The 24,925-nt window shown below is 42.8% G+C and overlaps 1 protein-coding gene across 6 annotated transcripts in view; it reads left to right on the forward strand.

The window, feature by feature from the left end:
- Positions 1-24,925, forward strand: part of tsga10 (testis specific 10) — a 102,001-nt gene that overhangs the window by 1,691 nt on the left and 75,385 nt on the right. For 2 of the 6 annotated variants that reach the window (XM_033023214.1, XM_033023212.1), the window contains exons 2-3: positions 6,791-6,916; positions 16,832-17,047. The gene's annotated coding sequence lies outside the window, so the exon portion shown is untranslated. Of the gene's footprint in view, positions 1-6,790; positions 6,917-16,831; positions 17,048-24,925 lie in introns of those variants that run through there. The other 4 variants (XM_033023217.1, XM_033023211.1, XM_033023215.1 and 1 more) reach the window with 2 other exon arrangements.

Genomic DNA, 24,925 nt, shown 5'->3' on the forward strand with positions numbered 1-24,925 from the left:
AGGTTAATTGGCTTCAGTAAAATTATAATTTGTCCCTGGTGCGTGTGTAGGATAGTGTTATTGTGTGGAGATCGCTGGTTGGCGCAGGACCTGTTTCCGCGCTGTATCTCTACTCTAAGCTAAACTCAAAGCTTTTTACTGTACCTTAGCACACGTGACAATAATAAACTAAACTTCCAAACTTTTAAATTACAAGTTTTTAATGTAAATGTAGGCTTTTTAAAAAGGCACCAAGATTTTGCATAACGATCAAATGAAAAATTCATAAAAGCCCATTAATTGCCATAGCAACTGTGTACTCTTGTGATTGTTTTTCCAGCACAAATAGGGAACTTCCTCCTGAAAAGTAAATTTGTATGGAACGTGAACCCACTTAACCAACTGTCAACTGAATTTTTAATTGCTCCTTTTGTGTAAACGAGGTATCACAAGACTATGAGAGGGTGCCTAAATCTGAAAATGCAATCACGTTGCTACACCAAAGAAATCATTGTGTAGATTGCAGTTGGAAAATTTGTTATTTTGGCTGCCTTACATTAGTAAAGATGGAATGCACTGTAGAAATTTCATTTTGCTGGACCAAATGTTGCTGATAATATGAGTTCAAATCCACAAAAGTCACCCGAGTAAATCCGGTAAATGTATTTCTTGATTTTGTCCACATAATCACTGGATGTTATAGACTTAGAAAGATGAAGAAGAGAACATTTGCGTATATCAAGTTTTGTATATTTTGACGATATTGAAAAAAGTATTTAATTTGAAGTAGAGTTCACAATACCGAACTTTATAAAACCTTTTAAAAATACAAACTTGTTTGCATGTTTTATGTTTGATATGTTGGAAATAAGAGAGCAGTGGATTAAATGTGCATTATAGCATTACAGTTAAGAAATATTGTCTTTAAGTAGGTTGGGAAATATATGAATATTATGATTAGAGGAAGGACAAAAGGTTGGATAGATTAGATATTTGAAGGAAAGAACTGCACATGCTGGTTTAAATTGAAGGTAGACACAGAATGCTGGCGTAACTCAGCGGGAGAGGCAGCATCTCTGGAGAGAAGGAATGGGTAACGTTTCGGGTCGAGACCCTCCAGACTGATGTCAGAGGAGTGGGCGGGACAGTGATAAAATGTCGTCGGAGACAGTAAGACTGGTGGGAGAACTGGGGGGTGGGGGGGGGGGTGCAGGATGGAAATTAGTTGAAGTTGATGAAGTCAGTGAGTTCTGCAGGGGTGCAGGAAATAGCACCAATGCAGTCGTCAATGTAGCGGTGGTAGAATTTGGGATAGGGCCAGTGTATGCCTGAAGCAGTGATTGTTTGACATGCCCTACAAAGAGGCAGGGGCAGGCATAGTTGGGGCCCATGCGAGTGCCCATAGCTATGCCTTGGATTTGGAGGAAGTGCGAGGAGTCGAAGCTGAATTTGAAGAGTTTCATTTCAAACGTTGTGGTTGCGTGGAAGGTGAGGGTAAGTGGTGTTTTGAGGTAGCAGGGGATTGAAGATGGAAAACTGAGTCTGAATTGTAACAGTCCGAGGACAGAGAGAGAAGGTTTATGTGAGATGAAGAGTATTCTAGTTGAGTGATGGGGCAAAGAGATGCTTGAAGGAGAAAATGCTAAAGTTTCCCCCTAACCCAGGGACGTTTGATATTTGAAGAACTATTAGGTTGTCAGTGGCTCTGTGATATACTGTAGTTCCTTTAACGTTAGGCCTAAATTTGAAGGCAAAAATATAATTGGATCTGGATCTTTTAATCTGGATTTTTAACTCGTGTATTGTGGTTTTTTTAAATATAATTTATGATGCTTTTATAAGTGATATACTAAGATTTTATATGTACTTTATGATATTTTTTTAATATGCAATGCATTTTTATGTAATGTTGCCCCTTGTCTGGACCTCGAGTCCGTAATAAAGTTTATTATTATTATTAATTGGTAGTGTTCTCATATGCCTCTGCCCTTGATTTAATTGATAGAGGTGAAAGGTTTGGAAAATGCTTTCTGGAGTTTAAACAAGTAACTGGTACAATTTGTAGATGGTAAACAATCGAGCTAATGTAATGATGACACAAAGAATGAACTTTGAATGTGATGGACGGGGTGCCAATTAAGAATGCTTTGATCAGAATAGTGCTGCCCTAGGCCTACATATTGGTGCAGCTCATGTCCTGACGAGAGAATATTCCACTGTGCACTGACCAATGCATGGTAGATGGTATTGGGTTTCGGGTGGCAAATCCACCGTCCAGCCACGGGCGCCGCCGGATTTGAAACACCGCGGAGCCTGGGATCTGAGATAGCCAGAGTCAGAGCTCCAACCGGCGCGGCCTGAGGACTTCGGGTGCCGCGGTCTCTGGGGAGGAAGCGGCCGCTCCAGACATTCCAAGCCGCTGAGGAGTGTTCACCCGACGCCGGTGTTCTATCTTCCTGGCAAGAGGGCCTGAAGCATTGGGCTGCCGTAGCGGTGACTGCGGAGGCCACAATGGGCCCGACTATGGGTGAACAGGGGACGGGACTGGACTTTGCTGCCTTCCCCCACAGTGGGAACCATTGTGGGGGAATGTTTTTATGTTTATTGTTAAATTCTTTAATGTTGTGTCTTATCTTTATTTGTGTGCTGCAATGGCAAGTCAAATGTCACTACACCATTGATGTATGTGATAATAAATGTCCTTTGTATTCTTTGTATCCTTGTGGTAAATTATTTATTGTAAATTATTTATGGCCTGCTCTCAGACACTATTTTAATTATGTTTGGTCCAATTGAGTATCTGGGCAAGAATACACCCACCACACACTCAAATCAAAATGTATGTATGGGGGTGGGTGGGGGGAGGAGTGTGGGGCTCAATAATTGAATCAAGAGCTGGCTGAATGTATTTGACTGAATGTACATTTTATTTGGGATACTATTCTCCAGTACTCTATATTCCTCCCATGCAGCCACAGAAGACGTAACGACTGTCCTTTCATTCATTCCAATTATCTAGAACCCAATATAGTATTTCCAGCTGGTGCTGTCATTTTACTCGTGGACGTCCAACTTAGTAAACTGCATTCACTGCTCGCAAAGTTGTGATCTTGGCATCAGGGAATCAAAAGCAGAATGAGTGACCACTTTGTAAAATACTCCCACAAGCATGACCCTGTGGTTCCAGTTGCCCATTACTTTCTTTTCCATCCCATTCCCAATTTGATCTGTCATCAGCCACCTACATAAATTTAGTAAACCACAGCCTAAACATGAAGAGCAACACCTCATCACTCCAGGTGGCACACTACTAATTATGACCTTCGCAGAGGCATTGAGGTACCCAAGAGGGTATTCCGGACCAAGCTGAAATCCTGAGGCAATAACACAGACCTGCATAGATCATGGCAGGGCTTGAATGTTATAACTGGCTACAAAGCGAAGGCGTGCAGTATTAGTGGCTACAATGGGTCCCTTCCTAATGAGCTCAATGAATTCTATGCCTGCTTTAAACAGGTCTGTGGAGGAAAGTAGCCTGCTCCACCAATCTCGTCGGATGTAAGATCGGCCTCCTGAAAGTGAATCCGTGGAAAGCAACTGGCTCGGATGAAGTCCTTAGCATGTCCTCAAGATCTGCAAGGACCAGCTGGCAGATGGTTGCATAGACATTTTTAACCTCAATCTAGTCTAGTCTGTGATCCCACCTGCTTCAAGAAGTCCACTATCATCCAGGTGCCAAAGAAGAGTAAGGTAGCAAGCCTTATTGATTACTGTCCAGTGGCTTTGACATCCACCATCACGAAGTGCTCAGGAGAGACTGATGATGGAGCACATTAACTCCAGCCTCCCAGTCAGTCTTGATCCACTGCAGTTTACCTACCGTCGCAACAGTCCCACAACAGATGCCATCTCCCTGGCCCTAACCTTTTCTTTGTATCACCTAGTCAGCAAGGATTCCAACATTAGGCTCCTGATTATTGACTCTAGCTCTGCCTTCAACATGATAAATTCATCGAAACACCTGGACCTAGGAATCAGCACCCTCTCTGCCACTGGATCCTTGACTATCTGACCCACAGACCACAGTTAGTGAGGATAGGTGACAACACGTCCATGATAATTCTCAACACTGGTGCATCAGTCAAGGATGCATCCTCAGTCCCCTACTATATTCCCTATACACTCATGATTATGTGGCCAAATTTGATTCCAACTCCATCTACAAGTTTGCAGATGACACAAAATGCTGGAGTAATTCAGCGGGACAGGCAGCATCTCTGGATAGAAGGAATGGGTCACGTTTTGGGTCGAAACCCTTCTTCCGACAAAGTCAGGGGAGAGGGAGACAGAGATAAGGAAGGGTAAGGTGTGAAAACGAGGTATCAAAAAAAGATGCAGATCCAGGAAAATATAGAATAGATCGTTGTTAGCTAGGAGAAGGTGACAACAAAGCAGAGATAAAATTGAATCAAGGACAGTCAGACTGGTCGGAGAGCTGGGAAGGGGGAGGGATGGAGAGAGAGGAAAAACAAGGGTTACTTGAAGTTAGATGTCAATATTCATACCATTGGGGTGTGTAAACTGGACTGTCCCCGAGTACGTTTCATCTCTGTTTGCTTTGATGTCACCTTCTCCTAGCTAACTAATGATCTATTCTACATTCTCCTTTTACCTCATCTCTTTTGATGTCTCATTTTCATGCCTTATCCTTCCTTTTCTCTGTATCTCTCTCTCCACTGACTCTCACCCATTCCTTCTATCGAAAGATGCTGCCTGTCCCGCTGAGTTACTCAAGCTTTTTTGTCAACGGTGTAAACCAGCATCTGCTGTTCCTTCCTACACATTTGAAGATGATACCACTGGTGGGCTGGATAACGAACAATAAAAGATGGCGTACAGGATGGAAATAGAGAATTTAATAACATTGCGTCAGGACAGCAACCTCTCCCTCAATGTCAGCAAGACAAAGGAGCTAGTTATCAACTTTGGGCAGCTTGGTGGAGTACACACCCCAATCAGTATTAACGGTGAAGAAATGGATATGATTGAGAGTTTCAAGTTCCTTGTTAATATTGCCAACGGTCTGTTGTGGGCCAACCACATTGAAGCGACCACCGGAACGGCATAACAACATCTCTACTTCGTCAGGAGACTGAGTAAATTCAACATGTGTTCAATGACTCTTACAAACTTCCACAAGTGCACCATAGAAAACACACTGTCAAGATGCATCACAGCTTGGTTTGGGAACAGCTCTGCCTAAGACTGCAAGAAATTGCAGAGTTGAGAATGTTGCCCAGTCCATCGCACAAACCAGACTCTTCACCATCTCCATCTACACTTTACAATGCCTCAGAAAATCAGCCAACACAACCAAAAACTTGTTCCACCCCAGTCATTCCTTTTTCCTGCTCCATATGACAGAAGATACAGAAGCTTGAAAACGTGCACCACAGGACTCGGGAACAGTTTCTTCCCCTCTTGTTATCAGGCTTCTGAACAGTCCTTCCTTAAACTTGGGTACTGTCCAATTTTCTTCTACCCCATTGCGGACATTGACCTTTGTCTACGAAACTGCTTCACTACAATGCTGGGAATTATATTCTGCCCTCAGTATTTTCTGCTATGCTCCCCTATGTACTTGATGCTGAGTTGAACGCATTTTCATGATCTAAATTAGGTAGACAAAAATGCTGGAGAAACTCAGCGGGTGAGGCAGCATCTATGGAGCGAAGGAAATAGGCAACGTTTCGAGTCAAGACCCTTCTTCAGACGGGTCTGAAGAAGATCATGATCTAAATGCTAGCTTTAATATTGCACATTTCTAGCCTAATTGTTTTTTGTAGTTTAAGATGATTTTGTTTATTTCATCTCCAATTTACTAATCCTATTATCAATCTTCCATTTGCATTCTTTGTGTAAATGTTCCCAGTTTTGAAGAACAGTTACTTGCCAGAAATGTTGTGTCCATTGATGCTGAATGCCCTGCTGACTATATTCTGCCTCTTCTGCTTTGTCTACTGATTTCCACATGTAGTATTGTGATTTTGCTATTGTTTATGTATGTTTTCTAATTGTAATTTATATTTTCACAAAAGTTATAAAATTAAATTAGTCTTTGCAATATCAAAACTTTATCTTTGTTCTTTATAAACCATAGCAGTTGGTATGGAAGGCAGAAATGTCTGTTTTCTCTGCCACAGAAGACAGTGGAGGCTAATTCACTGGATGTATTCAAGAGGGATATAGCTCTTAGGGCTAATGGAATCAAGGGATATGGGGAGAGAGCAGGAACGGGGTTCTGATTCTGGATGATCAGCCATGATCATATTGAATGGCGATGATGGCTCGAAGGGCCAAATGGCCTACTCCTGCACCTATTTTCTATATTTCTATAATAGAATAATTAAACCATTTTTCATAATCCATTGTGCTTGGAATATGTGCATAACCATTAGACATGTTAAAACATGTTAAAAGCCTTGAGTGCACTGGTCATCAACGGAATGGAGAGAAGAGCCATCAAGAACACCACAGAAGCAGCGGAGAAGACCTCGAGATGGCTCTGGATCAGGAGAAGAGGTCCATGGGGAGGAGCGAATGGCACCTGAACACAAGTCGTGGTCTGATCAACCACGGCTGGGTCGCCTGCTTGAGGGTGTCTGATGTTGAAAGACCCAAAACACCCACTGACCCCAGGTTACATCACTGAATATGGTGTTTCCATGTGCTTCAATAGATGTATTTTTATCAATAGTTTAGTATGCATTTAAATTGCCACTAGATTAATTATTTCTATTTTCTTGTACAGGAGACTATAATAAATGACATAGACTTCTTGGGGCAAAATCTTGAATCTGAGGTAGCCCTTGAACTCGCAGGATTTAAAGACCAGGCTAGAAATAACCAGGATCATAATTTTCAACTGAGTTTTCAGGTGATTAATTTAGAACTTGCTTGTATATGACTTGCTTTTAAAACTATCTTACAACGACTCTTGCTTAAGCACCTGGTAATTGCTACTAACGCTTTCCAGGCATGGTTCGTGTGCGAATGGATGCTTTATTGACCCACATCTCAAAAGCTTTCAGCAGTTATAAATGTATTGCATCTCCTTTTGGAGAGTTGTAACAATTGTTTCTGCCAGCAGAGAAATTGCTTTTAATCACTTTCTTCATTCTCCACTCCAGGTGTGGCCCTAGTGAGACCACACCTGGAGTATTGTGTGCAGTTTTGGTCCCCAAATTTGTGGAAGGACATTCTTGCTATTGATGGAGTGCAGCGTAAGTTCACAAGGTTAATTCCCAGGATGGCGGGACTGTCATATGCTGAGAGAATGGAGCTTGTATACTCTGTATACTCTTGTATACTCTGGAATTTAGGAGGACGAGAGGGGATCTTATTGAAACATGTAAGATTATTAAGGGTTTGGTCACGCTTGGGGCAGGAAACATGTTCCCGATGTTGGGGGAGTCCAGAACCAGGGTCCACAGTTTAAGAATAAGGGGTAAGCCATTTAGAACAGCGATGAAACACTTTTTCACACAGAGAGTTGTGAGTCTGTGGAATTCTCTGCCTCAGCGTGCGGTGGAGGCCGGTTCTCTGGATAATTTCAAGAGAGCTAGATAGGGCTCTTAAAGATAGCCGAGTCAAGGGATATGGGGAGAAAGCAGGAACGGGGTACTGATTGTGGATGATCAGCCATGATCACATTGAATGGCGGTGCTGGCTCGAAGGGCCGAACGGCCTACTCCCGTACTTATTGTCTATTGCCACCAATACCTTGTTTAAAGAGACTCCTATTGTTTTGGTGGAAGCTAAATCACCTCGGCTGAGATTGATCACCTCTGCGGAAGAAAGATTCTAAGGGGAGTAAGAGGCGACCGTGGCTGACAAAGGAAGTCAAGGACAATATTAAAATAAAATAGTACAACATAGCAAAGATGAGCAGGAAGCCAGAGGATTGGGAAACTTTAAAGAGTAACAGAAGATAACTAAAAATTCAATACGGGGAGAAAAGATGAGGTACAAAGGTAAGCTAGCCAAGCATATAAAGGGTGATAGTAAAAGCTTCTTTGGGTATGTGAAGAGGAAAAAATTAGTTAAGCCAAATGTGAGTCCCGTGAAGACAGAAACAGGTGAATTTATTATGGGGAACAAGGAAATGGCAGACAAGTTGAACAGGTACTTTGGATCTGTCTTCACTAAGGAAGACACAAACAATCTCCCAAATGTACTAGTGGCCAGAGGACCAAGGGTGATGGAGGAACTGAAGGAAATTCACATTAGGCAGGAAATGGTAGGAAATGGGTAGACTGCTGGTCTAAAGGCTGATAAATCCCTAGGGCTTGATGGTCTGCATCCCAGGGTTATTAAGGAAGTGGCTCTAAAAATTGTGGACACATTGGTAATCATTTTCCAATGTTCTATAGATTCAGGATCAGCTACTATGGATTGGAGGATAGCTAATGTTATCCCACTTTAAAAAAAAGGAGGGAGAGAGAAAACAGGGAATTGTAGACCAGTTAGCCTGACATCGGTGGTGGGAAGATGCTGGAGACATAGAAACATAGAAAATAGGTGCAGGAGTAGGCCATTCAGCCCTTTGAGCCTGCACCGCCAGTCAATACCGACAAGGTCCCACATAAGAGATTAGTATACAAACTTAAAGCACACGGTATTGGGGGTTCAGTATTGATGTGGATAGAGAACTAGCTGGCAGACAAGAAGCAAAGAGTAGGAGTAAACGGGTCCCTTTCACAATGGCAGGCAGTGACTAGTGGGGTACTGCAAGGCTCAGTGCTTGGACCCCAGCTATTTACAATATATATTAATGATTTGGACGAGGGAATTGAATGCAACATCTCCAAGTTTGTGGATGACACAAAGCTGGGGGGCAGTGTTAGCTGTGAAGAGGATGCTAGGAGGCTGCAAGGTGACTTGGATAGGCTGGGTGAGTGGGCAAATACATGGGAGATGCAGTATAATGTGTATAAATGTGAGGTTATCCACTTTGGTGGCAAAAACAGGAAAGTAGACTATTATCTGAATGGTGCCGATTAGGAAAAGGGGAGATGCTGGGTGTCCTGGGTGTCATGGTATACCAGTCATTGAAAGTAGGCATGCAGGTGCAGCAGGCAGTGAAGAAAGCGAATGGTATGTTAGCATTCATAGCAAAAGGATTTGAGTATAGGAGCAGGGAGGTTCTACTGCAGTTGTACAGGGTCTTGGTGAGACCACACCTGGAGTATTGCGTACAGTTTTGGTCTCCTAATCTGAGGAAAGACATTCTTGCCATAGAGGGAGTATGGAGAAGGTTCACCAGACTGATTCCTGGGATGTCAGGACTTTCATATGAAGAAAGACTGGATAGACTCGGCTTGTACTCGTTAGAATTTAGAAGATTGAGGGGGGATCTTATAGAAACTTACAAAATTCTTAAGAGGTTGGACAGGCTAGATGTAGGAAGATTGTTCCCGATGTTGGGGAAGTCCAGAACAAGGGGTCACAGTTTAAGGATAAGGGGGAAACCTTTTAGGACCGAGATGAGAAAAAAAAATTTCACACAGAGAGTGAATCTCTGGAATTCTCTGCCACAGAAGGTGTCTTTCTTACAGTTTGGCTTTTTTCCCAACCAATTGTTCAAGCGCTTTTGATTGCAACATGCGCCTTAATTTAGTTCAACAAAGAAACTGACAAGTTACTAAAGAACAGTTCATTGGCTATATTTAAGAGGGAGTTAAATGTGGCCCTTGTGGCGAAAGGGATCAGGGGGTTATGGAGAGAAGGCAGGTACAGGATACTGAGTTGGATGATCAGCCATGATCATATTGAATGGCGGTGCAGGCTCGAAGGGCCAAATGGCCTACTCCTGCACCTATTTTCTATGTTTCTATCCCCCCTCAATCTTCTAAATACAAGCCGAGTACAAGCCGAGTCTATCCAAATCACCTTGCAGCCTCCTAGCATCCTCCTCACAGCTAAAGCTGCCCCCCAGCTTCGTGTCATCCGCAAACGTGGAGATGTTGCATTCAATTCCCTCGTCCAAATCATTAATATATATATTGCAAATAGCTGGGGTCCCAGCACTGAGCCTTGCGGTACCCCACTAGTCACTGCCTGCCATTCTGAAAAGGACCCGTTTACTCCTACTCTTTGCTTACTGTTTGCCAGCCAGTTCTCTATCCACATCAATACTGAACCCCCAATACCGTGTGCTTTAAGTTTGTATACTAATCTCTTATGTGGGACCTTGTCGAAAGTCTTCTGAAAGTCCAGATATAACACATCCACTGGTTCTCCCTTATCCACTCTACTAGTTACATCCTCAAAAAATACTATAAGATTCGTCAGGCATGATTTACCTTTCGTAAATCCATGCTAACTTTGTCCAATGATTTCACCACTTTCCAAATGTGCTGCTATCCCATCTTTAATAACTGACTCTAGCAGTTTCCTCACTACCGATGTTAGACTAACTGGTCTCTAATTCCCCGTTTTCTCTCTCCCTCCCTTTTTAAAAAGTGGGGTTGCATTAGCTATCCTCCAATCCCCAGGAACTACTCCTGAATCTAAAGAGTTTTGAAAAATTATCACTAATGCATCCACTATTTGGATCGCCTCAGCAATTGGATCGCCTCGGCGCAGATGGAGAACAAGAAGGGATGAGACAAAGACTTAAGACTTTTGCCTTCCATCACAGTGAGGAGGTGCCTGGTGAGCTCACTGTGGTGGATGTTAATTTGTGTTTATTGTGTGTTTTTGTCATTTTGGTACTATATGTAGGACTGCAAGGCAACAAAATTTCGTTCAGACCGCAAGGTCTGAATGACAATAAAGGCTACTTTTGACTTTGACTTTGACTTTGATTTCTGGGGCTACTTCCTTAAATACTCTGGGATGCAGCCTATCCGGCCCTGGGGATTTATCGGCCTTTAATCCATTCAATTTACCTAACACCACTTCCCGGCTAACCTGGATTTCACTCAGTTCCTCCATCTCATTTGATCCGCGGTCCTCTGCTATTTCCGGCAGATTCTTTATGTCTTCCTTAGTGAAACATAGAAACAAAGAAACATGGAAAATAGGTGCAGGAGTAGGCCATTCGGCCCTTCGAGCCTGCACCGCCATTCAATATGATCATGGCTGATCATCAAACTCGGTATCCCATCCCTGCCTTCTCTCCATACCCCCTGATCCCTTTAGCCACAAGGGCCACATCTAACTCCCTATTAAATATAGCCTATGAATTGGCTTCAACTTCCTTCTGTGGCAGAGAATTCCACAGATTCACCACTCTCAGTGTAAAAAATGATTTTCTCATCTCGGTCCTAAAAGACTTCCCTCTTATCCTTGAACTGTGAGCCCTAGTTCTGGACTTCCCCAACATCGGGAATAATCTTCCTGCATCTAGCCTGTTCAACCCCTTAAGAATGTTGTAAGTTTCTATAAGATCCCCCCTCAATCTTCTAAATTCTAGCGTGTACAAGCCGAGTCTATCCAGTCTTTCTTCATATGAAAGTCCTGCCATCCCAGGAATCAGTCTGGTGAACCTTCTCTGTACTCCCTCTATGGCAAGAATGTCTTTCCTCAGATTAGGAGACCAAAACTGTACACAATACTCCAGGTGTGGTCTCACCAAGACCCTGTACAACTGCAGTAGACCCTCCCTGCTCTTATACTCAAATCCTTTTGCCAACATACCATTTGCTTTCTTCACTGCCTGCTGCACCTGCATGCCTACTTTCAATAACTGGTGTACCATGACACCCAGGTCTCGTTGCATCTCCCCTTTTCCTAATCGGCCACCATTCAGATAATAGTCTACTTTCCTGTTTTTGCCACCAAAGTGGATAACCTCACATTTATCCACATTATACTGCATCTGCCATGCATTTGCCCACTCACCCAACCTATCCAAGTCACCTTGCAGCCTCCTAGCATCCTCCTCACAGCTAACACTGCCCCCCAGCTTTGTGTCATCCGCAAACTTGGAGATGTTGCATTCAATACCCTCATCCAGATCATTAATATATATTGTAAATAGCTGGGGTCCCAGCACTGAGCCTTGCAGTACCCCACTAGTCACTGCCTGCCATTGTGAAAGGGACCCGTTTACTCCTACTCTTTGCTTCCTGTCTGCCAGCCAGTTCTCTATCCACATCAATACTGAACCCCCCAATACCATGTGCTTTAAGTTTGCATACTAATCTCTTATGTGGGACCTTGTCGAAAGCCTTCTGAAAGTCCAGATATAACACATCCACTGGTTCTCCCTTATCCACTCTACTAGTTACATCCTTGAAAAATTCTATAAGATTCGTCAGACATGATTTACCTTTCATAACTCCATGCTGACTTTGTCCAATGAATTCACTTTCCAATTGTGCTGCTATCCCATCTTTAATAACTGACTCCAGAATTTTCCCCACCACCGATGTTAGACTAACTGGTCTGTAATTCCCCGTTTTCTCTCTCCCTCCCTTTTTAAGTGAAGACATTATATAGTGAAGAACTTGGATAGCAGTAACAGGATCGGTCCGAGTCTGCATGAATTCACGAAGGGGAAATCATGCTTGACTAATCTTCTGGAATTTTTTGACAATGTAACTAGGAAAATGGACAAGAGTGAGCCAGTGGATGTAGTGTACCTGGAAATTCAGAAAGCCTTTGATAGGGTCCCACATAGGACATCAGTGGGCAAAATTAGAGCACATGGTATTGGCAGTAGGGTACTGACATGGATAGAAAATTGGTTGGCAGATAGGAAACAAAGCGTAGGGATTAACGGGTCCCTTTCAGAATGGCAGGCAGTGACTTGGTTGGGTACTGCAAGGCTCGGTGCTGGGACCGTAACTATTTACAATATACATTAATAATTTAGATGAAGGGATTAAAAGTAACATTAGCAAATTTGCAGATGAAACAAAGCTGGGTGGCAGTGTGAACTGTGAGGAGGATGTAGGGTGACTTGGACAGGTTGGGTGAGTGGGCAGATGCATGGCAGATGCAGCTTAATGTGGATAAATATGAGGTTATCCACTTTGGTGGCAAGAACAGGAAGGCAGATTATTATCTGATTGGTGTCAAGTTAGGAAAAGGGGAAGTACAATGAGATCTGGTTGTTCTTGTTCATCAGTCACTGAAAGTAAGCATGCAGGTACAGTAGGCAGTAAAGAAAGCTAATGGCATGTTGGCCTTCATAACAAGAGGAGTTGAGTCTAGGAGCAAATAGGTCCTTCTGCAGTTGTAAAGGGCCCTAGTGAGACCGCACCTGGAGTATTTTGTACAGTTTTGGTCTCCAAATTTGAGGAAGGACATTCTTGATATTGAGGGAGTGCAGAGTGTATTGTTCACGAGGTTAATTTCCGGGATGGCGGAACTGTCATATGTTGAAGAATGAAGCGGCTGGGCTTGTATACACTGTAATTTATAAGGATAAGAAGGGATCTTATTGAAACATATAAGATTATTAAGGGATTGGACACGCAATAAACATGTTCCCGATGTTGGGGGAGTCCAGAACCAGGGGCCACAGTTTAAGAATAAGGGGTTGGCCATTTAGAACAGAGATGAGGAAAAACATTTTCACCAAGAGAGTTGTGAATCTGTGGAATTCTCTGCCTCAGAAGGCAGTGTAGGCCAATTCTCTGGATGCTTTCAAGAAAGAGTTAGATAGAGCTCTTAAAGATAGCGGAGTCAAGGGATATGGGGAGAAGACAGGAACGGGGTACTCATCGTGGATGATCAGCCATGATCACAGTGAATGGCAGTGCTGGCTCGAAGTGCCAAATTACCTACTACTGCAACTATTGTCTATTGGTGAGGGGTGTTGTCTTGTAATTTGCTGCAATGTAATACCATCCAAGGTGGCACAGTGGCACAGCTGATAGAGCTACTGCCTCGTAGCGCCAAAGATCCGGGTTCCACCCTGACCGTGGCTGCTGTCTATGTGGAATGTGCACATTCTCCCTGTGACCAGGTTCTCCAGTTTCCCCACCACAACTCAGAGACCTGTGGTCTCTGTAAATTGCCCCTGGTGTGCAGGGAGTGGATGAGAGAATAAGATAACGTAGAACTAATGTTAATGGTGATGGATGGTCGGTGTGGACTCTGAGCTGAAGGACTTGTTTCCATGCTGTATCTCTAAATTAAAGTAAAGAATAAATTCTGAGCCAGCAAAGAAACTATGGCCTAAATATTAAAGGTAGACAACAATGCTGGAGGAACTCAGCGGGTGAGGCAGCATCTATGGAGCGAAGGAATAGGTGACGTTTTGGGTCGAGACCTTTCTTTAGTTGTACTAAATATTGTACTAAATATAGTTGGCCTTAATATTTGTCGGCAGCAGAACAGAGGATCTCTGACCACTAAATAAAATGTGGTTTCTCCCAGTGCAGTAGCTGAAATTGATTGGGAGGTGCACTTGGTGTGGCTCAAGCCCTGCTCGTGGGTGTCTAATGATAATTGGGCAAGTTGTGGGGTAGTGGGTGTCAGGATTTTGTGATCAGGCTGAGGAATGATGAATTCCTGCTAACCACGGAATTAATTGAAATTTATTTTGAGTGATCCTCCCATCTGAGAACTACTGAAATATTTACTAGTGAAGCAAATCATCCCCTGCCTGGAATGATAAACTAGGCCTATGACATGTGTTGTCTTTGATGTTTCATGTTGGCAACCAAGATTTAAATAGTGACCTTCAGAAAAATCTGACCCAATGTCAATGGTTCATTCTTGTTTAAGATTGGTGTCATTCTGCCCCTGAAATAGCCCACCTGTTAGTGATTTATTGCTGCATCTTTAAAATAATGTTTTCAGAAATCTTGAGCATATATGTACAACAAAGACTTGAATTTTGAAAGTCAGTTCTAGTTAGTTTTTGAGTTTAAAGTCAATAATAATAATAATAATATATTTTATTGTCATTGCACATAAGCGCAACGAGATTTGGTATGCAGCTTCCAACCGATGTCATAACATAAATAACGAATAAAATTTGGATTTAGATATCCCGAGAACATGGATTGTAAAAAGAATAGTAAAACAGTCAAAACAGTTCAACAGACTAAAGTGCAGATGTGTCTGTGCGACGTGACCATCCGAGGGAGACAGTCCATGGTGGTGGGGGGCACTCAGCAGGGCCGGTTCAGAGCCACTATAGCTCTGGGAATGAAGCTGTTCCTGAGTCTGGAGGTTTGGGCGTAGAAGGCCTTGTAACGTCTGCCGGAGGGAAGTAGTTCGAACAGTCCATTACAAGGGTGTGGAGGAGTCTTTATGGATGCTGACGGCATGATAGTTGTAGGAAAATAGAACAAAAATGTTTTCATAACGTGGTTTTTGTGTAATTCATACCAACACCAACTGTAATAACACAAATTGGAATTGCTCTGCAGTCGGCAATCGTCATGGATCATACACCAGAATTAATATTTTGAGTGTATGGCCTGTCATCAGAACAGGAACGTGGTAGATATAAGCTGTTTTCCAGGAACATGCCATAACTGTGCCATAAAAGAAAGGCGTGGTAGGTATCCCACACATTATTTCAAAGTCTGTGATGTTCCTTTGGTGTCCTGGTCAAAATTCTCCTCGCAATCAATCGTACCATAAAGATATTTTCTTCCCATTACTGTTTATGAATTTTCAATACACCTATTTATTCCTGCTTTATATTCAATTATTAATAGAATTCTGGAACTTAGGGGCATATATTGAGCTGTTTTGTAAATGTCTACCATTGCAAAAATACTTTACCATTTCATCTATTAACTAGTCCAAGTGGGACCCGTCCCCTCTTGCGGGGGCGGGGGGGGGGGACGGCCTGCGGCGTCACACACACACTAACCACCCCTCCCCACACGCACAAACACGAACCACCCCCCTTGATATATTAATATTATTCATTGGCTCCTTTTACCCCATCCTCGCCCTATCCACTGACGCATAGCCCCCAACTCGCAGGCGCGTCTAGAGAGGGAGGAGGGCAGAGAGAGAGGGACAGAGATAGAGAGCGAGAGAGAGGGGGGGAGGAGGGGAACGGGGAGGAGGGGAGGGACATCACTCGCAGCGCATACGCAACAAGCAGAGCCATTGTGACGTCATCAGCCAAAGGTGCTCGGTTTAATTTTCAAAGTTATTTCAGATTCTTGACCATTTTGATTAATAACTCAAGAAATAATGCATGAAATTTTCAGTTAAGGCGATTTTAGACTTCACGGCATAAATCTCTATCGGAATATGTAACAATTTTACCGTTACTGTGTCGTGTTTTACGAGAAGATGTGATCACACACAAACAAATAAATCCACAAATCCACATACAAGATCAGGGTTTTATAGTTATAAGGATAAGAATGTTACATTTCACAAATATGTTTTTAAAATTGCACTATATTGATATCACTAAGGAGAGAAATGTTGGAATTGTTTTCCCAGGTGCTCAAAAATGTAATTTTTAAAGGACATTTTTAAGTGGGGTTTTCAGAAATTACTGAAATTAAACTTTCGAAGATTTAAAAATAGTATCACTGGTTCTCGAGTTTTGTACAAATCTATCAAGATCACTCGGGATTGTTTAATATTTTAAACATGTCCCCTCTTGCTCTTAACTCCAGCAGATGCAAGCTAAGCCTGTCCTTTCTATCCTTATAAGATCACTAATTCCAGGTGTTATTCTCGAAACCCTCAGAACTGCTTCCAATACACACCATTAGTTCTTAAGTGGGAGGAGGCGAATGCAGTCCTTGACTATTGGAGCAATTATTGACATGTATATATATGTCTTATTTCCTGTGTTTTCATGAATTTATCTTTGACATAATTTAAAGCAAAACTATTGTTTTTATTTCAGATTAACCAGCTAGAGGAGGCAAATTATACATTAGAGAAGCAAATCCACGGCTTATTGGAAAGTAAAGATGATGTATCTCGCCAAGTGAAGAAATTAACAAATAAGAACCAGGAACTCTCCAAGGAACTTAATGAAATAGATCGTTTAGCTGAGAAGCTTGAAAAAGATAAGGAATTAGCACTTACTGTTGCATGTAATGAAATAAAAATAGCTGAGGTGGGTTAGAATTTAGAATTTATTGGCATTATTTTGCTTCAGTTGATTTTGCATGAATTTTTAATTTCTAAATCTCAAGGCAATGTTTCTTTAGAAAAGATCTATGACTTCTGTGCAATGAAGCTAAAAAGAGCCTCAAATTCATTATGTTCTTAATTCATCCAGAAACAGTATGAATTGAACCAGCTATTTTCAATTGATTTATCTTTAATCCTAGAATAAAAAATGACACTGCTATTGATTTTAAATCTTGATGTAAAATGTATGGTAATGTTCATAAAAGTTAACAGAATCAATCTAACATTTTGATCTGAATATCTATAAAATTTCAAATAATTAGCAATTGAAGAGATTTCTGCAGCCTGTGCTTTTGACAAAATGCATACTGAGTCGATTATTTTTGACTGGGACAAGTGTATACATTTGGAAGGCTTTTCTTGTTTGCAGTTTCTGAAGTTTGACTCTCATCGTGTTGTGCAAAACGGGCGCAGTTGGTGTCATCCTCCTTCAGAATTTGGGATCTGAAAAGTCCAAGAATTTATCAAGGAAAATTATTTGGGCCTTTTGGTCATTTGAAATCCTTGGTCCTCTAACATTGAATTTCATCATTGCTGATTTAAGGGTATTTTCCTTTTTCTCGCATCTCATCGTTTGCTGATTTAAACAAAATCTCAAATGCAATTAATTTTTTTTTTAGAAAGGGAAAGTTCCAAATACCATGCACCTTATTTAAGCCTGATCCAAAATCTTAAACAACATTAATAGTTTGTTTTCCTTAGCTCCTCCATATTCCTTAAAAAAAAAAAAGATTGATATATTCTAACCCTGCCTCTATTATCTTTTTGCTGATAATTTCCATACCTTACTATGTACTATATTCTAACCAATGTACAGGGACCCCAAGTTTCTTGCATTTTCACTGTTCTTATTCTGTTCTACTTTTAGGCTAAGTCGACGTCCTCATATTTACTTGTATTTTCCACTTTTTGCACATTTTAATTTATAGATTTATTTTCTATAATGAGCATTCTTTCCAAATTGCTTATTATGGCACTCATTTTTGTCATTGGCAATCTTGTTTAAATGGCTGCTTGTACCATCTATGTTCCTTTAGAAAGCGAATGATTAATTGTGGCTAAAACACAGATCCTTGTGGTATGTTGCCTGTAAAATCATGTTGATTTGAGTGACTGTCTGTTATTCCTCTGCTCACTTGCTGTGATCAATGTTTATTCTTCTATTGCATTAATTTCAACTTTAGCTATTATTCTATCATGAGGAACTTTTAAAAATCTGTTCTGAACATTTATAGGTGTTATTTGTTCATACTCTAGTTTATTGTTTAAATCATTTGGGTTTGCAAGGCAATTCTCATGGTTAAATTGTTGGTAGTTCCCTGTATTCTTTCACTGCTTTCAAAAAGTAGTGTAACTTTGGGTTTTGATTTTATTAGTTGAGGATTTCCTCAGACTGTAAATAGTCCTTACTTTGGACATTTCGCTTGAAATAAAGAATTAGGAAATTACTCCTTAAATAGCAATGGGGAGAAAAAAATGTTGGTGCAAAGATATTTACAAAGATAAAAAGCCGAGTACACACAATTGTCCTCCTGTACAGTGAAGGAGGTAAATATTGGTCATGGCTATATGCCAGTCAACAGAAGAGACCTGCTGCAGAGTGAAAGGATGGTTGTAATCGTCAAAGAAATCCAGAGAAAGGTGCCAAGGCAAGAGATAGATGCCAGAGCAGCAAGGTAGTGCAAAGTCTGTAATGAGTCAGTACTGTGGAAGGGATGTGGTTAGTTTATGCACGGTGGTTCACGAGCCTGATGGTTGATGGGAAAGATGCTGTTCTTGAACCTAGAGCTGACCTCCTTCCCAGTGGCAGCAGCCAGAACAGCATGATCATGTCGGTAGGTTTTTTTATATTCACTGCTGCCTTGAGGTAATGCTTCCTGTTTACCCCTTCGGTAGGGTGGAGATCAGTACCCGTGACGAACCAGGCAATTTCTGTGGCCTCCTTCATTCTTGAGAGTTCACATATATGAACTTGATGCAACCAGTCAATATTCTCTCCACTTTACACTTGCAGAAATTTGATTGTGTATTTGATGCATCAAATCTCCTCAAACCTTTGAGGAAGTAGAGGCGTTGGTGAGCTTTGTGATTGCATCAATATGCTGTGCCTAGCACACATGAAGCTATTACTTCTCTCCACTGTCTTCCCACCAATGAAGACGGGTACATGGTCCTTCTGCTTTCCCTTCCTGGTCAACATTCAGCTCCTTGGTCTTGATTATGTTAAAAGCAAGGTTATTGTTCTCAATCATACAGCTAGGAAACGGGCCCTTTGGCCCAACTTGCCCATGCAGACTGAGGTCCATACTAGTCTCACAAATTGCTTTGATTGGTATCAGAATAATTAAAGTTGGCATTGGAGTACTCCAGCGGCTCCTGCCCGCGGGTGCGGACACCGGGAGCGGCCCTAATGCACGGCACCGTTACACGGAGAGATGGAGCGCTGCAGCCCGGCCCACAGCACGGGAAGAGAAGATGGAGGGAGGGGGAGAGGAATGGGATGGGGGGAGGTAGTGGGGAGAGAGGGATAGGGAGAGGGAAGAGAGAGGAAGGGGGGAGAGAGGGATGAGGGAGGGATGAGGGAGGGAGGGGGGTGAGAGAGGGGGGAAAGAGAGGGAGTGGGGTAGATGGGTGGTGGAGCTCAGGGGGTAGGGTGGGGGTAGAAGGGAGAGGGGACAGGGAGGGGTGGATTTGATGGAAGGGATAGGCGTGAATGGTGGAATAATGCGTTGGGCGAATGCGTTGTGTTGGAATGGGTGAGTGGTGGTATATTGTGTTGGGGAACGGGTTGCGTTGGGGGACCAGGCCTCCCGTGTGACGGACCCAACGGGTCCCACTTTGTCTAGTGGCTAACAAAAAAGACCTTGGTAGCCAAACTAATGGCAAGTATGCATTTAATTGTACGTATACTAAAGTGATCCAGCTGCGGCAGGTCTTAGGTTAGATTAGTCATATACAGCAGGGTGCAACAAAATTATATATATGTGTGTGTATATGTATGTATGTGTATAATGATAAATACAGTAAATACAAAAAACAAGTGCAAAACAGCAGAAAAGTGAAAGATTGCAATGAAATTGGAATATATCTCTATACTAGACTAAGTGGGACCCGTTGGGTCCCAGCATCACACGGGAGGACTGGTCACCAACGCAATATTCCACTTCTCCACCAATTCCAATAATGCTCGCCAGTGGGGGGGGTGGCTTTCTGTTGTGCTAGTATGGGTGTTGCGGGCCGAAGGTACTGGTTTCCAGAGGGCTAGTATAGATATTGTGGGCCGAATGGATTCTTGGGCTGGCAGCCAACTGCTGCAACGATTTTAAAAGCCAAGCCAAGGCAAACAATTAGGCAGCAGCCACCCGACAACCAAAACTCATTTTGTGAACACAAACCTTTTTAAAAGGCGAGGCAAACAATTGGGCAGCAGCCACCCGACAACAAAAATTCATTTTGTGAACACAAACTTGTTAAAGAGGCGAGGCAAACAATTGGGCAGCAGCCACCCGACAACCAAAATTCATTTTGTGAACACAAACTTGTTAAAAAGGCGAGGCAAACAATTGGGCAGCAGCCACCCGACAACCAAAATTCATTTTGTGACACAAACTTGTTGAAAAGGCGAGGCAAACAATTGGGCAGCAGCCACCTTACAGCCGCATCGAGGGGACTCACCGTGGAGTAGACGTGCGTTCAGTGTTATTCGCAGCTAAGAGAGCCGTGACCCTCTCACTTCCTGGGTCTGGCAGAGACTGAGGGACTACACTTCCGGATTTTATAGTCCCTCCCCCCTGCCGCCAGCGGGGGCAGCAGAGAGAATGGTGATTTAAAAAAAAAACATTAACATCTCTCTGATTTTTCATCGATGGGAAAAATCCTCCTGTCCCGGAAGGCGGAGGGGGGCTCTGAGCGAGGTGGCCAAAAATGAGGGCCGTAGGTGGAGGCGTTCTCTCGGAAATCACACCACAGCGAGCCAAAAGCGGTCAAGATCAGACTTTTAGTAATATAGAAGATAGATATAGAGATAGATTCCAATATATCTCTTAATATATATAGAGATATATTCCAATTTCATTGCAATCGTTCACTTTTCTGCCGTTTGGCACTTGTTTTTGTATTTACTGTATTTATCATTATACACACACACACACACACACACACATATATAATTTTGTTGCACCCTGCTGTATATGACTAAACTAACCTAAGACCTGTAAAAGTCTCATCTTATGTGTCTGGTGCATGTGTGTGTGTTGTATGTATGTTTTGTATCTTCCTCAAAACGCTACACGCTAGCGCTTAAACTTTTACATATTCTAACTCACATTTTTCCTGACCACGCCTACGCCCTTAAGATTTAATCCTTTAAAGTTATTCACGACTAAAGTTAAAAAAAAAAAATCCCAAAACCGCTTCTCACAGAGAGCCTTTTTCCAGCAGCTTCCAGTGATGATGTCACAATCACACAGTGCACCCAATGGGCTCTCAAGCTGTCGAGTGCCACAATGACAACACAATGGGACTTTGCCAATGGTAACCACAGCTTCTCACAGAGAACCTTTTTCCAGCAGCTTCCAGTGATGATGTCACAATGCCACTCACAGTGTAGCAATCACAATGGGCTCTCTAGCTGCCGAGTGCCACACCCCCTGCTCCCTCCCCCCCCCCCCCCCCCCCCCCCCCCCCCCCGCGTTATTCACACTTCCTGCCCCATTCCCCCCGGGTTATTCATGATTAAAGTTTCAAACAAGGCCAAAACCACCTTTTAAAACATCAGCTTCCAGTGACGTCTCACTGCCCCCCCCCCCCATGGTAGAGTGAATATTCCACCACCTTCCAGTGATGTCAAGGGGAGGGGCCTCATTTCAAAATAACATTAGCAAGGAGAGGGCCTCATTTCTAAATAATATTAGCAAATTTGCAGATGACACAAAGCTGAGTGGCAGTGTGAACTGTGAGGAGGATGCTATGAGAATGCAGGGTGACTTGGACAGGTTGGGTGAGTGGGCAGATGCATGGCAGATGCAGTTTAATGTGGATAAATGTGAGGTTATCCACTTTGGTTGAAAAAACAGGAAGGCAGATTATGATCTAAATGGTGTCAAGTTGGGAAAAGAGGAAATACAATGGGATCTGGGGGTCCTTGTTCATCAGTCAATTAAAGTAAGCTTGCAGGTACAGCAGGCAGTGAAGAAAGCGAATGGCATGTTGGCCTTTATAACAAAAGGAGCTGAGTATAGGAGCAAAGAGGTCATTCTGCAGTTGTATAGGGCTCAAGTGAGACCACACCTGAGTATTGTGTGCAGTTTTGGTTGCCTAATTTGAGGAAGGACATTCATGCTATTGAGGGAGTGCAGCGTAGGTTTACAAGGTTAATTCCCGGGATGGCGGGACTGTCATATGCTGAGAGAATGGAGCGGCTGGGCTTGTATACTCTGGAGTTTAGAAGGATGAGAGGGAGTCTTGTTGAAACATATAAAATTATTAAGGGTTTGGACACGCTAGAGGCTGGAAACGTGTTCCCGATGTTGGGGGAGTCCAGAACCAGGCGCCACAGTTTAAGAATAAGGGGTAAGTCATAAAGAACGGAGACGAGAAAACACTTTTTCTCACAGAAAGTTGTGAGTCTGTGGAATTCTCTGCCTCAGAGGGCGGTGGAGGCCGATTCTCTGGATACTTTCAAGAGAGAGCTAGATAGGGCTCTTAAAGATAACGGAGTAAGGCGATATAGATAGAAGGCAGGAACGGGGTACTGATTGGGGATGATCAGCCACGATCACATTGAATGGCGGTGCTGGCTCGAAGGGCCGATTGGCCTACTCCTGCACCTATTGTCTATTGTCTATCTTCATCAGCTCCCCAACGGTCACTTCTGCACTGCACGAGGTCGACTTAACATCGACTTCTGCAATGCTTGATTTTGACTGCTTCATTTTCGCCATCTTTAAAGATCAGATTTATTTTTAAACACTTCGCAGTTTAAAAAAAAAGATTAACCTTGCTTTCATTCACTTTCTCAGCCCCGCTCGTTCGGCTGGGCTCCGCTCGCTCAGCTTGGCCCCGTTCGCTTGGCTCGGGTCCCCCCGCTCGGTCGGCTCGGCCCGCCTTGCTTTTATTCACTTTCCCGGCCCCGCTCGCTCCACTCGCTGGCCTCGGCCCCGCTCGCTGGGCTCAGCCCGGGTTGCATTGGAGGAAAGGGATACCTTGGGGGAACGGATGATGGGGATGATTTGCTCTGGGGGGCACCTGTTTCTGGGGTGGATGCCACATTCAGGGACCAATCCTCCCGTGTGATGCCGCCCCCCCCCCCCCCCCCAAACGGGTCCCACTTGATCTAGTGTTTCTTAAATGTTGCGATAGTTCCTGCCTCAACTACCTTCTTCGGCTGTTCGTTCCATGCACCCACCACAATTTATGTGAAAAAGGTACCTCTCAGATTTGTGGGAAATCTTAAACCTCTGCCCTCTGGTTCTTGATTCCCCTACTCTGGGCAAGAGACTCTGTGTCTCTGTTCCATCCTGGGAATAGATTCTGTCTACCTACCCTGCCTATGCCCCTCATTATTTTATATACAGTTATAGTCATAGAGCATGGAAGCATGCGCTCTGGCCTGACATACTCACACCGACCAACATGCCCCATCTACACGATTCCCACCTGCCTCATTTGGTCCATATTACTCTCAACCCTTCCTATCCAAATACCTGTCCATATATCCTTTAAATGTTGTTATAATACTTGCCTCAACTACCTCCACTGGCAGCTCGTTCAATACACTCACCACTCACCACCCTCTGATGAAAATCTTTCCCCCTTAAACCTATGTTCTCTGGTTATCATGTGGGGAGGATAAAGTCTCATCAGTGTGTGATCATTATAAATTATAGTCAACATGGTTTCTTTGAGGAGGGGCTGTTTTCATATTGCATTTCTCAATTACTCTAATTAGTTTACCCAAATCTATAAGAAAGTCATGCATTAACACCAATCTACTGTGGTGTAATGCTTATCTGATGGGGATGCAGATTTGCCATGCCCATGACTTGTTTTTAGTAGGGTATATGGAAAACAGCCTACAGTTTCTGAAGTCAGTTCATCCAGGAGACAAATAACATATTAGCCTTTATTGCAAGACGGTTGGAATTTAGAAAAAGTTTAGAAGTATTATTAGAATTAGAGGATGCTGGTAAATTCATACCTATAGTATCGTGCATAACCTCACTTCCCTTATTTAAAATGGTTCTACTGTGTACCTTTGTCTTAAGGAAGTTTAATGGAAGTTCATCCATGCAAAATTCACAAATCAGTTCTGAAGCATTTGAGATATGAAATAAAAATTTGCCCTGAGGTGAAAAAATAGACAAAATGCACGCAGAACACAAGTTTACCAAGGGCAACGATCGCAGGTTGCCATTTAACCGTGGAAACCACTTGAGGGATTTACTTTGGAAACTGACAAAGTAATCTCTTGATGCTTGTATGATAATACTTTGTCAAACAACCATACAGATGTTTTTCTCGGAATGGAACCCATCGGTAAAAGAGATTCACTAGGCTAATTCTTTGTATGAGTGATGTGTCCTATCACGAATGGCTAAAACAAAAAATTAGATCCACATTTTTTTTGAGTTGGAGTGAGAAGTGATCTTCTGAAACATTCAAAATTCTGCAGAGCATGGCAGGATAGATGTCAAGATATATAAACCTTGGAAGTAGGCCCCGAATCCACAATAACTATTGAGTACTCATTTACACCGGTATTGCTAGTAGGAACCACCACACAGAAGATGAATCCCTAGAC

This window comes from Amblyraja radiata, chromosome 6, assembly GCF_010909765.2.
Source record: "Amblyraja radiata isolate CabotCenter1 chromosome 6, sAmbRad1.1.pri, whole genome shotgun sequence".
Classification (NCBI taxonomy): Eukaryota; Metazoa; Chordata; class Chondrichthyes; order Rajiformes; family Rajidae; genus Amblyraja; species Amblyraja radiata.